At 46.8% G+C, this 14915-nt stretch overlaps 1 long non-coding RNA gene across 1 annotated transcript; it reads right to left on the bottom strand.

The window, feature by feature from the left end:
- Positions 1 to 1327: 1327 nt before the first annotated feature.
- On the bottom strand, positions 1328 to 2827 carry LOC119381415 (uncharacterized). The gene is made up of 3 exons (XR_005181434.2): positions 2598 to 2827; positions 2279 to 2404; positions 1328 to 1481 (listed from the first exon to the last, which is right to left on the bottom strand). It is a non-coding gene; the product is annotated as an uncharacterized LOC119381415 (long non-coding RNA).
- Between the last annotated feature and the right edge of the window lie 12088 nt (positions 2828 to 14915).

Here is a 14915-nt window from a genome sequence, read left to right as displayed (position 1 = left end):
ACATTACTGAAGTCGATCAGGACAAATGGAAGTGGTTATGAATGTCTATGAGTGTAAGTAATAATGCAAGTGCGGACAGTCGTGCTTTAGCATGAATATCGGTGACTATACCATCTTTAAAAATAATGTTGAGTGAGTGTGCTACCTGCTTTTTATCAAATCTTATGTTCACAATATTTAGTCAACAAATGTCGTGAGAGGGAATAAAAATGAGTTGCTTATTTGTTGTCATTACTCTTTGAGAAGGCCAGCAACAAAAAGACATTCACCTGTAATGTGCATCGCACACCGCAAGGAAAACAACACTGAAGGTTTTCTTGTAGTTCAGGTTCCTCGAACCGCTGTTCATCGGACATTCGATGACAACATGTTTCCCATCAATGCTTCCCAAACAATTTGGGAAATTCCAAAATTCCTCCATCTCTGCAGCAATCTAGATCGGTCAAGAGAGACCCAGAAACAACTACATCAATATGTATGAACTCACGGGTGCAAGATGCTTGTTCACTGGTGAACACAGGAATGCAACATGAAATGTATGACAATTACTCATAAAATTACGCAGATGCCAAGTTAGAGCTGAGATGTGACTTACAGATAATTGGAGCGAAGACAACATTACAACACACACTGTCGGGCCAAAATAGGCCAACTGTTCTAACCATATTATGCACCAGCACAGAAACAAGGTAATTAGCTCTTAGAACATTCTTTCATTATTCAAAGAGCATTTAAAGCATTAGAATCATTTACCTCAATGAGCAACAAGCATTTTCTATGGGAAATGTTTTAATGATTTCAACACGTAATGATACTCCGTTTTTGAAAATGAAAAACCTTGCCAGGCGAGCTCCAATTTTTTTCTCTTTACTGCAGCCTGGGTGTATCCCGAGAGTTGTATTTTCATACTGGAGTGCAGTGTCAGCCACTCATTTGCCAATGTTTTAATATTACCCAGCAACAACTTGATCACACTGCTTTGCAGTGGCCAATATGTTCAATGTACACCACACCTTGTCTGAACAGAACTGCTTGCATCATTCCAGCGGCACTAAAGGAATCATTTTTTATTTCTGATTATTTTTCTAATCGCAGCAGTATGCATGTTAGAAGGCCATGAGAAGCCCTGTCTTCTTCAGGTGAAGGGCAGTGTTCGATGTAGACTACTTAATGGAGTTCACGAAGAGTTCAGTGTGATAACTTGTCTGTGAATGCATTTTTCAAAGCAAATGATGAAACTTTAGCAAACCCACTATGCCACTGAAACAGTACATCAGCCAAGAAAATAAAAAAATACTATTAGGAATGGTTCCCTCATTACCCTTTTCCACTCCCCGATTGTCTGGGGAAACCTCATGTACAGTGGATTAAGAACATCCCACAGCACGGCGGTTGTTTCTCTTACTATTCCACCTGCCGTGGATCGCCCTGTCAGAAAGTTGAATGACAGACTGCGGAAAGTGTCTCCATTAGCAAGGAATCTGAAAAGACAGTACGCACGTTTTAAAGGTGACTCGTCTACTGCTGTTGTACTCGGCGCAATACTTAATGGTGCTGAGGACAATGAGTGGCTCCTGCTTTAAAACACAGATCACAATGCCAAAGTAGAGGGACACATCATGCTGGCACTTCACTATGTGAAGGAACTCTGGCGATTTTTTCCCTCTCTGCTGATCTCAACAAAGCTTTCAGTGTATTCTTAATAGGTCTCTGAAAACTTTCCTGACAACTCACTTTAGTGAGAAGGGATGTGAGAGTGAGGAGGAAGGAAAGGAAAATGGGTGAGGGTAGAACATGGCATAGAATATAGCATAATATAGTTTACATGCAGGATGGGAAAGGGAGGTGACGGTGAAGGGAACTGATGTTAGGGTGAAGAAAAGGAGAGAGGGCAATACATAACGAGATAAAGAAAGATGAAATAAACAAGAAAGAAGATGTATAAAGAGATAAATGAGCACGAAAGAAATAAAACAGATGGTGAAAAAACTTCATCTGCGTTCGGCAGGTGGTGTCACTTGCCACCTATGCTTTTCGCTCAGATTAGATAGGCGTAGAACTGGGTTTAATTTTGTTTTCTTTTTCATGGTGAAATTTTAACCCAAGATCTATGCTATGGTACTTGCTTGGAGTGCCTGTCATCGAGCAGAAAGCCCAAACATTACTAAATACTTACAACATAGGCCTCGGTGCGAATGTAACTTTCGCGCACATGTACGCACATGTACAGAGCTGAAAACGCGTTACTTGGTTATTAGTTTTGTTTTGATTGCCTTACCTCAAGGTCATCGCCAGTCTTTCGTGCGCAGAAATTGGCAGCCGAAACGGCGTCACTTGCCTCTCAATCCGTGGTCCAACGAGACCAAGCAACGTGTCGAATGTCCTTGGTGGCATTCGGAGGAAACTAGAAAATGAAGCTGATTACTAGAGACAGATTTTTAGGCAAATGCCTATTATGTTCCTTGTACTCCTATCGCGCCACTTTCATATATGTGCATGAAATTTTTGACGCCTAAAACGTGCTTTTTTACTGCCTACAAATCCAGCCTCTACTGCTTACTCGCAGCACTCAGCACGGAATGAAGGGGATTACTTACTCTCGGAAATATACTTCATCCCTTGCACGAAGACGGGGAAGCAGTGTGTGCGCCTGTCCTTCGGTGTCTCTATACCTCCAAAGTGGATGGACCCAAAATCTTCGCGGTTCATGTCGAGAGCGGCGACGCCGAAGCAGCAGCAGACACGCTATCATGGTAACGTTGAGCGTCGCGAGGAGATCGTCGTCGTCTGCCATTTTCCGCACGATTGTACAGGAGAGTCCGAGAGCTCAGAAGCACGACCTCTCAGACCAGACGACGAAAAAGCGCGCGCAATCTCGCGGGCTCGCGCGCCGCGCCGAGACCGCTCGAGACAACTCTTGTCACGTGACTCCCGCAGATGTGGCCAGCGTGCCGCTTTTTGCCGCGCGGTGGCGCAGACGCGCGGCATGCCGCCGCGGGACGCTTTCCGCCAATGTGCACGTACCTTAACCTGGCCTGATGAAGAGCTGCAACTTCTGAAGTCTGGATCGAGCTCATTTTGCTGCAATTTATGTGATCTGAGCAGTTCTTCTGGTAAGCCTAACGAAGACAACTCGGCGGCGTGCAACGATGAGCACTGCAGCTCTCAAACCGGTTCCCTCTCCACGTGTGCCCCTCCGGGTGGTGACCTCGCCGGGCTGCGCCGCCTCCTCCTCGACGCGTTGGAGGGAATCTCGTTCCTCAGCGACGAGGTATCCCAACTACGCGAAGAAAACGAGCGCCTCCCCTATTGAAAATTCATCCACCATGAGGAATGGTGGATTCCGCCATCCACCATTATGGTGGATTGTGGTGCTGGAAGATGGTGGCACGTGGTGTATGCTGGATGCTGGCGTATGATGGATGCTGGAGAATGACGGAGCGTAAAACGGCTCTACAGCGTCGGCACCATCGTGCCTAGCCGTCACATATAAATAATTGTATGGAAGGCGATGTATATAGCACTAGTACAAAAAAAAAACCGTATGCAAAAAAAAAACTTCCGCCACCGGGAATCGAACGTCCGACCTGCGGATCCCGAGCCGAGTACCTTACCACTACGCCACGCTGACACTTGCTCAGCGACTTGCAAAATGACTAGTCAACACACTAATACACCGATTGACTTCAGCTTTGTACGTCTCATACTGGAGACAGACGCGCTCTTCACATCCTACTAAAATTTGCGTAGTTATTAAACGCAAACAAACTGCTGCCGGTAACGAATGGCACGTCGATAATGCAACAGCGCTAACTTTTTTTTTTAATTTCACAACGTAACTCCAAAGAAATATGTCAAGTGGAGCGAGGAGCGCGAGTATAGTCAACCGGGTGTTACTGGGAAGTTTTAATAGCCGTTTCTCGCTTTTTTCCAAAGTGCGACATGTGCAAAGGCTTTCTGTCGACTCTATTCTCATTCGATAAATACGCGCGTACAATTGATTGAGTATTGTGATGTTTTTTTTTTCGCGCAACGTACAGCGCAGCCGTTCCAGCGACCTGATCTGACGCTGTATCATTAGCTACAACTGCATAACAGCTGGGCCAAAACAAGGGGAAAATATGCCATCATATTGGTTCAGTAAGGCGTACGAATTGACAAGTCGATGTTCTCGCATACGTGTCAGAGAAGCGCCGGCGAGTGCGACCGCGGCGGTTGGTGACCGGAGGCGTTTGCTGGAAGCGCGTCGCATCTATGCTCATCGCTTCTTGTGCGGACACCGTACACAAGAAAAAAATGCTTCATTTAGGTTAGCCGATGCCACAGGTGTGCTGTAAAGTCATTCGTACTCACCGGAATCGTGTATACTGAAACGAGAAGCGCCGATAACACGTAGCCGGACTCGGTCACTACGCTATGATTGCCTTTGGTGGCAATCATGGTGGTAGAATATGATGGTGGTAGTCATACTTGGTGGGGCTTATCTCGACGCAGGCCGAAGGTAAAAGTTTGTGGATTTTAGCTTTGCATGCATTTTCACTATTACCTTAAAGTGCCGCTGAGGTAAGTGAGTGTGCAAGAATTGCCAGAGTTGCGTTTCAAGCGTGGCGGTATCAAGCGGAAGCTGTTTTCTGGTCTCCCCACTGGAAGGACTGATTTACTTCTCGGCAAATGCGCGGCGATGTAACACAGTTACAGTCGCAGTTCACACCGACACTTCTAGACTTGTAAGCATCAAAATGCAGCAGCAGATCGCGGATGTAAACCTGATAAGTACGTGCGTAAAATGTAAACATTCACGGCTGCTGTGCTCCAGAAACCTTGTGGCGGTTATTGGCGCCGCATGAATAAAAAAAATAGTGCTGGAAAGCTTAATGATCGGTGTTGGCTTCCTTGAACTGCATATATTTCTGCACATTCAAGAGGAAAACATTAGAACTGACAGCGACTTCACATAATGTCACGTTCACTTCCATCATGCCACCGTCATCCACCATGCTTCCATCCTGCCACTGTCATCCAGCTCGTTCACCAAGCCATCCACCAAAACATGTTTTGCTCGCCACCATCAGCCAGCATTTTCCACTTAACACCAAAAGAAGCTCGCCACCACCACCACTATCTGCCACCATTTTTTCTACTCTCGCCATCATCAGCCATCATGACCACCACAGCTTCCACCACATCCACTATTCTTTCCACCTTGTCCACTATTGTTTCCACCTTGTCCACCAAGATTTCCAGCTTCCACCAACCCACGATTTTCAATAGGGTCCGTAAGGATCATTCCCGCGGTGTTGAACAACAAGCCCGTGTGGTCGCCTCCCTTCGTGCAGAGGTCCGCTTCCTGCGTGAGGAGCTGACGCGCCGCACGGCCGCCGTGTCAGTGAAGGCACCTGTGATCCCTCCAGAGCAGGTGACCGTTGGCCCATCTGTGACCTCCAAGCAACCTGCGTACTCTGAACAACATCTGTCCAAAATTCTTTCATCTTCGAATTCGCCACCATGTGACGTAGACACGTCCGAGCGTGTCAGTGTGATGCCTGCGACAGCCTCTTCTGCAGCGGTAACTGAGGGTGTAAAAAAGAAGAAACCCGCCTCGTTTGGAGCATTGAAGACATCCACTATATCTGTAGCTCAGCGGCCACAACGGCCACAACGGCCAAAGGCCATTTTTGTTACGAAGCTGAGCCCGGACACCACTGCTGCTGACATCAAAAAACATATTGCTTCATTCGATATGTCTCCCATTTCCTGCCGGCGACTTCAAACAAGATTCCAGTCATATTCTTCATTCTATATCGAAGTTGACGAGGAAACGCTACAACGCCTGAATGACACTTCGATGTGGCCCCTCGGATGCCTCTTCAAGCCATTTCGTGGGGAGCTGCGCAATGACATTGCTTCATCCCTCTGAGCTAGTGCCTGGAATCGAAATTGCCATGTAACGTAGACATATTCTACCAAAATGCTCGGGGTCTGCGTATCAAGACACTGGAGTTTTTCTCTAATGTTCTTTCGTCTTCTTTTCCTATTATCGCTATTTCTGAAACCTGGCTCGGCACTGAAATTCCCTCATCGGACTTTTTTCCCCCGACCTACACCACCTTCCGCCGTGACCGTGATTTCAGTGAAACCAAACAGAAAGGCGGTGGCGTGCTGATTGCCACAGACAATTCACTGAAATCCGTTAGACGGAAAGACCTAGAAACTATCGAATAATCAATCTGGCTGGAAATCAACCTTGAGCGCCGTGAAAAATTGTTGATTGGATGCTTCTATTTACCGCCCAGCATTTCCCCTGCCTCGTTTCACGATGTCATGTCTTCTATTGAACTTGTGATATCTCCTCATAGTGGGCACAGAATTATTGTTCTTGGGGATTTCAATGCACCTGGAATTGACTGGAGCACGCTTACCTTTTCTCATTACAATCATTTCACAGAGAAAAAGTGCAGCCTGCTCTTGGACTTTCTGGCGTTTAATTCCCTAGTGCAACATAATTCAGTCGTCAATTCCAGTGGCAACGTCTTAGACCTGTGTGTGTCAAACGATCAACCCCTTGAAGTTTCCCGCTCCAACATCTCTCTTGTACGTCCGGACATATTCCACCCACCACTTAACGTAAGATTATCTGCATCAGCCGAAACAACGAGCTACAGCAGTTACGTAAACAAATCTCCAAGATTTGCGTTCAAGCGAGGTGATTACACGGGCCTCTATCATCACTTGTCCACCGTTGAGTGGTCACAGGTTACTGACAAACCTAATGTTGATGACCCGGTTGATCGGTTTACGGAGCTTGTACTGAGCAGCATGCTTAATTTTATTCCCCAGTATGCACCTAAACAACGTAAATATCCCCTATGGTTCTCATCTGAACTTATCAGTGCACTGAAGCATAAAGATCACGCACACAGGAATCTAAATGTTCTCCATCCAGCGCGTGGAAGGAAGAGTTCAGCTTTTTTAGAACTCTCTCTAAACGCCTATATAAACGGGATCATAGTTCGTACATTTAATTCTTAGAAAAAAGCGCCTCTGACAGGCCGGCTGAGTTTGGAAGTATGTACGTAAACGGTCTAGCAAAAGCGGAGAGTCCTTCAGACTACTAGACTCAAATGGGGTAGAAGTGCATGCCCTTGCTGACTGTTTTGCCACACATTTCTCATCCGTTTATAAGGCCTCAGACTCCAGCACTGATATCAGGCCCAATGCACTTAGCTCATCCAGTGCTTTGTCGCTGGATGGAAATCTTATCAGCGAATGCATTAAGCGCTTAAAACCATCCTTATCATGTGGCCCAGATGGCATCCCCTCCGCCATACTAAAAGCATATGGTACTATATTTGTCCCAGTACTGACTACGATATTTAATAACTGCCTGGACACTTCCACACTTCCTAGCATGTGGTAAACTGCTCGTGTTTTCCCAGTATTTAAGTCTGGCTCTAAGACAGATGTTTCTAATTATCACCCGATTTCTCTACTATGTGCCACATCAAAGATCTTCGAACTGGCTCTTCACAAAATATTGTCTTTTAGTGTGAAAAACTCATTGATTCCCAATCAACATGGTTTTCTTGCTGGCCGCTCAACTACCACAAATCTTGCTAGTTTCATGACGCAGATCTCCACACCTATTTCTCAGAGAGGACAGGTTGACGTAATCTACTGTGACCTGAGCAAGGCTTTTGACGTAGTCAGCCACACACTGATTATGGTTAAACTTGCGAACTTTGACGTTGACTTGTCGATTGTGAATCTCTTGCACAGCTATCTGCTCAATAGATCTTGTTATGTTGCCGTAAATGGCCAAACCTCTTCTTTGTATAAAGTGACTAGTGGGGTCCCTCAAGAATCGGTATTAGGCCCACTCCTATTTTTAATTTACGTTAATGATGTTTCTTTTGCTATCCGTAATTCTCCTTTCCTCTTGTATGCCGATGAGCATCAAGATTTTTAAGGAAATTCATTCAGTTAACGACTGTCGCTTGCTGCAGTCAGACTTGCGCTCTTTTTCCGAATGGTGCGACGGTAATAACCTTTCTCTGAATACCTCGAAGACAAAATTCATGTCTATCACTCGCAAAACATCTAGCGTGTCATTTCAATACTCTGTCAATTCTGTGCCGTTATGCAAGGTTTATGAAATCAGTGATCTTGGTGTTGTTGTTGACAGCGCGTTAAACTTTTCTTCTCACGTTAAGCGTGCTGATATGCGGGACCTTCGTTCTCTCTGATATGTTTGTAGAATATCTCGAGAATTCAGGTCTCCCATGGCCCTACACATATTGTACACGGCAATATGTCTTCCGCAACTTGAGTATCCGTCCGTGATATGGAATGGCATTGCTCAATCCAGCGGTAACACCATTGAACGAGTCCAGAAAAAATTCCTCAGCATATATAACCATCGCTTTGCTAAAAATGACTCTGGATCTCGTTCAAGTACTGCTGAATTATTATCACTGCCATCACTTCACTGCCGACGAAATCGCTCTGATCTCTTATTTCTTTACAAGCTAGTCCACGGTATCATATCCTGCCCTGTACTTCTCAATTGTGTAAATTTTCGAATTCCGCGTAAGTTAACCAGAGAGAACAGACCGTTTCATGTACCCGCCTGCATCTTCCAACACTCTACCGTTCACAGAATACAAAGTCTCTATAATGTTAATTTTCTTGATCTTGACGTTTTTCATAGCCCACAATCATTGTTTTTATCCGAGCTTTGCACTGTTTTGACATAGTGTGGCACAATGTACAAAGTCTTCCCTTCTCAGTCTTTCCACATAGTTGTATATATGCAATCTAATTTTTTATGCCCCGTCAATATTTCTCGTGTTGTCTCATTTTACTCCTCCCCTTTAGTGCTCATTTCTTTGTCTGCGTGTTTTTGCTCTTTTTATTTCTGAAGACTGTCTGTATTGTATTGTTTATTTTTATTGATTTTTTTGCGTGCGCCTGCACAAAGACCTCACGGTTGTTCCTGGGCACGTTAAATAAATGATTGATTGATTGATTGATTGATTGATTGATTGATTGATTGATTGATTGATTGATTGATGTGTGTCGTTGTGTAAGGTATGTGAGATCAATGATCTAGGTGTTCTTTTTGATAGCACCTTACACTTTTCTGCTCACGCTAAGCGTGTTGCTTTACGGGGTCTTCGCACCCTAGGCTCTGTTTGCAGAATGTCTAGAGAATTCCGTTCTCTTATGCCCTTCCGAAAATTGTACACCGCGCTATGTCTTCCTCAACTTGAGTATGCATCTGTGATCTGGAACGGCATTCCTAATTCCAGCAGCAACGCCATTGAGCGAGTCCAGAAGAAATTCCTAAGCATTTACAACCATCGTTTCGCTAGAAATGACACTGTGTCTCGTTCTAACGCTGCTGGAATATAGTCATTGCCGTCACTTCGCTGCCGACGAAATCGCGCTGATCTGTTATTTCTTCACAAGCTTGTGCATGGTATCATATCTTGCCCTGTACTGCTCAACTGTCTTAATTTCCGAATTCCACGTAAGCTGACCAGAGAGAATAGACCTTTTCATGTAACCGCCTGCCTCTGTGAACATTCCACCATTGGCAGGATACAACGTCTTTACAATGCTTACTTTTTGCAGCTCGATGTTTTTCACAGCTCCCAGTCGATGTTCTGCTCCGAGCTTTGCACTGTACTTACATAGCCTCGTACACTGTTGTCTTTTTTTTTCCTGCGCATAGTTGCGTATGTGCAATTTTATAAGGTTTTATCCCTGATATTTATTATGAATGTTGGCCTTTGCTTCTTTTTTCGTGCGCCAGTACGAAGACATTACGGTTGTTCCTGGACACGTTAAATAAACGTTTGATTATTATTATTATTATTATTATTATTATTATTATTATTATTATTATTATTATTATTATTATTATTATTATTATTATTATTATTATTATTATTAAAGTGTTTATTGGACGGCACTCAGCGGCAATACGCACTGGCGACAGTCAAGGCAAAAGTATGGACTCTAAGCGCGAGCGGCGTTCTTTCAGGAACGAGCCGATGAGGACAACTCACTAGAAGCTGCTGGAGATCGCAACCCATTACACAGTACGAAGGCTTCGCCACAATTACCCCGGGTACGAAAAGCGAGCAGCCCGGCGACCTAACAGCTGGTCACTATGAGTGGGTCATGGTAGGCCTTGAGGCGCTCCAGGTTGAATATGTCGCGCCCTCGACGGCGCATGTCCGAAGATGGCTAAATGGGTTCGATGAGGTAGTTGAACGGGGATGTGCGTTCGACGACACGGTAAGGGCCTTCGTATTTCGGCAGTAGTTTTGTAGAGAGGCCAGTTGCAGTGGTAGGTAGAGACCCAGAGCCATACGAGCGCTCCAGTGACGAACGTGGGCTCAGAAATGGCGGTGTCACATCGAATGCCCTTCTGTCGCTCTTGTTCATAGGTCGTAAAGGTCATGGAAAGCTCGCGACACTCTTCAGAAAGCCTGGCTGTGACAGAAAATAGGCGCACATACAGATGGATCCCGCTTGTATGGAAGTATCGTGGCGATGGTGTGCCACGGATGCCTTCCGTACAATAAGAAGAATGGTGAAAAAGCAGTAGTTCTCTGAAAGGCGGTATTGTATGCGTAGGTGACGAAGGGCGGAAGGGCATCCCAATTTGTGTGATTGGCGGCGACGTAAATTGAGAACATGTCGCCGAGAGTGTGGTTAAAGCGTTCGGTTAGGCCATTCATCTGCGGGTGGCAAGCAGTAGTTTTCCGGTGAACAGCATGGCACTCTTTGAGAATGGCTTCGACGACATTCGCCAAGAGGACACGTCCTCGAGCACTGAGAAGCTCCTGGGGTGGACCATGAGGCAGTATCAATCGGGCAGGCGACGTCAGAGGAAGTGGTCCATACAAATCGATGCCCACGCACCCAAATGAACGACTAGGGCAAGGCGCGGAGAAAGAAGTATTTCAGGAGGAGAAACTGCTCAATTGGCCGCGAGATCGAGCGGAGTCGCCGCCTGGCGGCTTCTGGCTGAACGGCGCCTAGTGTGGATTGCTCCATGCGTCGTCTGCTAGCCACGTTGTGTTTGCATGTGCGCGTACGTCATGCAGGTCCCCACAAAGCGGTTTGTTCCTTTGCGTTAGTGCAACTTTAACCGCTCGTACAGTTGCCTAACACGATGTAAAGGAGCATTTGGCCTTGATCGCATCTATATGTACGTTATAAGAACATTGAGTGCACTTGTAGAGAGTGATGTGGGTGGTCGTCGTACCCTCCGTTTACGAGAGTCATATCAGTGTAAATGCCGCTCTGTGGCTCAAGCGCATTGCAAAGAGCACTTGGCGTTGTCCTAAAGATGAGAAGTATTAAATATCATGCGAGTCTTTTAGATGCTCGGTGGTAAAACAAAAAGAAAAGCTCTCATGCCCTTACGCGTTGTGGTTATGTCTGTAACTTCGGGACTGTCGTTTATAGGTTACGCGTAGAGCTTTAGTTGTGTACGGTCCTGGCCCCACAACAGAGAAATATTTCTGCCAAGTCACGTCTGAAACTTTGGTACTTAAATTGTCCCCTAAACAGAACAGAAAATTGAATGACACGGAAATCGCAAAACAGAGTTTCCTTGTCCAATTATAACGTGTGGCGAAGTGTATACAAAGACACCCATGTACATAGATTAATGTATGCGTTAAAGAGCCCTGATGGTTAAAATTAACCCAAACGGCGTACTTTACAATTATGTCGTTGTGATTTCACGCGAAGCCACATCTTTTTTCTTTGCATTATCTTAGCGTTTGTGTTGCATTGTTATAGTAGATTGACGGAAGGCAGCGGACATTTTTCGCATGAAGAAACGTGCTTTGGTCCCGTGAAATAACCGGGCCTTTGTCCCATTGCTGTCGCGCAAGTAGTCAATCGAAGAAGTTCTGTGCTGTACAGTTACCTTTGTGTACTGTTACCGGAATAAAAACAAGCGTGTGCGTGGTAAACGTCTCAGTAGCGCTAAAGCGCTCTCAGCCACAAAGCTTTCCTCAGTAAACCTATGAACTGTCCTACATTTTATGGAGAACTGAATAAGAAATTCGGATCAATATTAGATTACGCAGTGCACATAGTGCTATTTGAACTCATCGTGCAGGAATACGGCCTTTCTTTTTGTTGGGGGTTATCCAGATGAACAAGAAGTAAAAACGTAATTCAGTCGCACACAGGAGTGCGTAGTAAGTGGAACGCAAGTTAAGCATGTACAAATAAGACAAGAAAATGTCATCCATTGCGAAAACGCCGACTGTTGCCGAAGGCGAACAACCCGTTCGTTGGCAGAATGCGCTTCTCTCAGTAATAGTAACCTTGAGCGCGCTTTATGCATTAATTCGGAAACGAAGAGCGCGCAATTACCAGAAAACTGAAGTCAAGGCATTTTGTTTGCCGGCAATCGTCTCAAATCGCTCACAACGAAGCGCTGTTGTGCGCGTCTGCATACGCACCGACAACCGCCTATCTACACTAGCGCGGGACGGTGCTGTCACCTGTAGCCCGATCTCGCGGCGAATAGCGTGACGGAGGAAATGCGATGCGGTTTTTGCCGCAGCACGACAGATGACGCTTCCGGCGTGTTGCCATCGTTTACCTGTTCTTCTGTGGACGCGACGTATAAAAATCCTGATACCGCCTCGTACATTATAATATTCTTTCGATTTCAGTCTGTGACATCAATTGATAGATGTGACAGATATTTAAACTGCAGTTACTAATCGATACTGCCCGCATTAAAGGCCTTGGGAGGCCTTGGGAGGGAAAGTTCGGTTTCGCTCGCTGGATTTCAAGCAAGACGGACGTGCCGGCCGCGATGTCCTGGATTACTCCTCGTACCTCTCGCTGACCGGCGCCCCGTGACGGACTCCTCGCCCGCTATGCCGTGCGCCGCTCATCGTCGGGACCTTCTCCGTTTCGTCGATGTTGTGCACTGTGCCTCTAGCTGTGTTTCGCGGACCCGTCCCTCAACTCCCGTGACCGTTTCCCAATCTTTCCTGTCCTCTTTTCTCTTCGTTGGATGGATGTGCTCCTCTCACTTTTCTCTCTATTTTCCTACTATTCTTTTATTCCCTCCTTACCCCCCATCCCTACAAGGCACTGCGCCGTGTCGCCTATAGGCAGACAGAAATTAGGTGCCTTTTTCCTTTCCTGAATAACCACTGAAGAAGAAGAAAGTTCGCAATTTGCGCGGGCAAGCTGCCGCGCATTCCTTCGCGATTTGCAGGCTTTCTCTTTAGCGCGCTAGCTGGCTTCGGCATTGCGACGGCGGCGCTAACTTCTCGATCTTTGCGTGCGCTTTTCTCGCCGCAACAAAGGCACGGAGAAAGAAGTATTGCTTGTGCGTCTTCGAGAGGTTCCACTCTGCCGAGACATTCCTCTCGCACCAACGTAACAATGTACGGGGTTGGGTTCGTAACAAAAATTACGGCGCTGCCCTGAGTGATTTCCACGGTCTCGAAAGGTACCATCGAGCCGTTCCTTGTGAAAACGTGGTCAGATGGCGAAATGCATGCAATGGTGCCGGAGTGACCGGCACAGTCGACTGACACAGCCGTCGACAAGTTTGGAGGCACTTTGGTATCGTCTTTGACGAGGCTTTTGCTCGATACCGATGAACTGTCTGCCGGCTTCAAATCTGAGAACGGGGAGAGTTCGATTTCGGCAGGTGTGCAATGAATTAGGGCGTCTTGGAGAAGAAAAAATCCCATCCCAGGATGACGTCGTGAGAGCATCCAGTAATTATGGTGAACTCGACGTCGCACAGAACGTCCTGAATGACGACGCGAGCTGTGCATATTGCTGTAATGAATACTGTGGGAGCTGGCTGTACGGAGGCACATCCCAACAGTGTTGTCGTCAATTTTCGTAGTGATCGGCTCAATTTTCCGTCTTTAACAGAAGCGGCGGCTACAGTGTCGACAAAAGCAGATCCGCAAACACCGTCCACAAATACGTCTATCACATTCGATGGGTTTCGCTGAGGGCTTTCGCAGTTCGATTGCGTCGCAGCCCTTGCCTCGTGGACTGCGACAACTAGTTTTTCTGGTGGCGGGCGACGGAACTCAAGGCTGCACGTGATTCCAATAACGCGCCAAGTGACCGACGTAACCACGTGCGAAGCATACGGAGCGGTTTCAGATGTGCGGGATCGGTTTGCTGGAGCAGGGTCCGCCCATGGCGTATGACGTGCTTCACGGGGTGGCAACTGATATCACTGCATGGTCGGCTGCAGTCGTGGGCTCTGCATGACGTCGGCGTCGGTAGCCGGCACACCCGCTTCGAAGGAGTGAGGTCTAGCTGCGGCTTCGGCGTAACTGTGTGGGGCAGCCGTAGGGATTACTAGGCACGTCCTTGCAACAAATTGGGCGTACTCAGTGGTGCAGAAGCCGGATGGTGCTGGTGGTACTCAGGCATGACCTCCGCGATTTCCTGCTCAATCGCTCGACGGAGGCGAAGGAGAAGAGTGGTAGACGGTTGTTGAACGTACTGAGGGTGAGCAAATTCCAGCACAGAGAACTGGTGCGCAATTTCATCGCGCGCGAATGACTTCACCTCTGCAAGCAACGCGGAGTGGTCGGCAGTGGTGTAACCAGGGAGGAGGGCACAGCGCCCCCTCCCCTTTCGAAATTTGTTTTTGCCTTGGCATACAGAGCTCAAAATAAAACTCGATCTCATTTGTCTGCCCGTGTCCCGCATATGATCGAGAAGCCCCCCCCCCCCCAAAAAAAAAAAAGAAATTCTGGCTACGCGCCTGGTGGTCGGATATGGTCGACAAGCCAGCGATCTCGGCGTCGCGTGATGGAGAGCGACGCGCGCGTCATCGACCGCTGCCGGTGCAGCTCCTCATTGCTTTGGTACGGTGTTATGACCTC

This window comes from Rhipicephalus sanguineus, chromosome 2 (genome assembly GCF_013339695.2).
Source record: "Rhipicephalus sanguineus isolate Rsan-2018 chromosome 2, BIME_Rsan_1.4, whole genome shotgun sequence".
NCBI classification, from domain to species: Eukaryota; Metazoa; Arthropoda; class Arachnida; order Ixodida; family Ixodidae; genus Rhipicephalus; species Rhipicephalus sanguineus.
Note: the sequence above shows the minus strand (reverse complement) of the source record. Positions and strands in the feature narration are given on the sequence as shown.